Here is a 1,277-nt window from a genome sequence, read left to right as displayed (position 1 = left end):
AAGCATTTTAGTTTAAAAATAGATTTTCAGAAACTTGAAGCCTACAAATACCAAGTTAGGCCCCATCTTGACCAGTCAGTGAAAATATTGTCTAATTTAAAGTCGGAGTCTAGTCACAAGTTATGTATATCAAAGTCCGAGTCAAGACACGAGTCAGAGGTAGGAAAGTCCAAGTCGAGTCTAAAGTCGTCAAATTCATGACTCGAGTCTGGCTCGAGTCCAAGTCATGTGACTCGAGCCCCCACCTCTGTCTGGTAGTACATGGACCTGACCCCAAACTCACGCTGCATCGTCCACATGACACCATGGGTGAACCCTTTCTCCAAATCTACAAACACATAAGGAGTGGATGACTCCACAAACCCTCCAGCACCCTATGGAGAGAGAAGAGCTGATCTACAACTAGAATCTCAACAACAGTCCAGACTGCAGCTCGCTTCAACTGTCGGTACCTGTCAGCTGATGGAGGAGTCCCACAAACCAACCAGGCTCTCAAGGACCCCTTCTTTAGATGAATGGTGACCCTGACTTTGGTGTACATCAACAGATTCAAGGATTTCTACCATGTAGGTCAACCCAGCAGTGGAGGTAGGAGTTAACCCAAACACAACTGATCAGAAGTAAACTTATGTTTGTGATGATTTGGTTTGGGTCTATTCCGGTGACCTTCCTGGCAGAACCCTCTGCATTTACCCGGACTTGGGACCGGCACGCAGAGACACTGGATTGTGTCCCTGGTGGTTGCATTATTCTGCCAAAAAATGGCATTTGAAGAAATCAAATGCCATTTTTTGTTGTAGTTTTGTCCTCAGCCTGCTGCCCAGGCTTTTTTTTTTAAATCAAGACTGCCTACATTAACCTTTTGAGGGGTGTTACGGCTGTGGCCGTATTTGGTTTTGTCTTTCTTTGTGGTGCGGTGTATTTTTGTCAGAGTGGGACTCCTGTGTGTTTGTGGATCTTTGTGTGTTTTTCTGCATTTGTTTGAGGTGTGGTGCTGGAGGTGTGGCTCCCCATTGGTCCAACCTGAAGGAGGGGAGCCTTCAAAACCTCCGCTTGGACCTTCAGCCCACGAGAAGGGAGCTGGGCTGGAGCCCATCCCTGATGCAGCCCAGAGATCTTCTCCACCTGCTTTTGATTTGAGCACTTTGTAGTTTCTTTGTTCATTTGGTTTTTGTCCCACTCTGTGTTTAGTGTTGGCTAGGTTAAGTTAGGTGAAGCTGTAGGGGTGAACTGCCATTTTATTTAGTAAATCTTTTCTCCTGTTTCTGTTAGTCCAG

This window comes from Oryzias melastigma, linkage group LG23 (assembly GCF_002922805.2).
Source record: "Oryzias melastigma strain HK-1 linkage group LG23, ASM292280v2, whole genome shotgun sequence".
Lineage (NCBI taxonomy): Eukaryota > Metazoa > Chordata > Actinopteri > Beloniformes > Adrianichthyidae > Oryzias > Oryzias melastigma.
The sequence above is the reverse complement of the archived record's forward strand: the minus strand, read 5'-3'. Positions refer to the sequence as shown.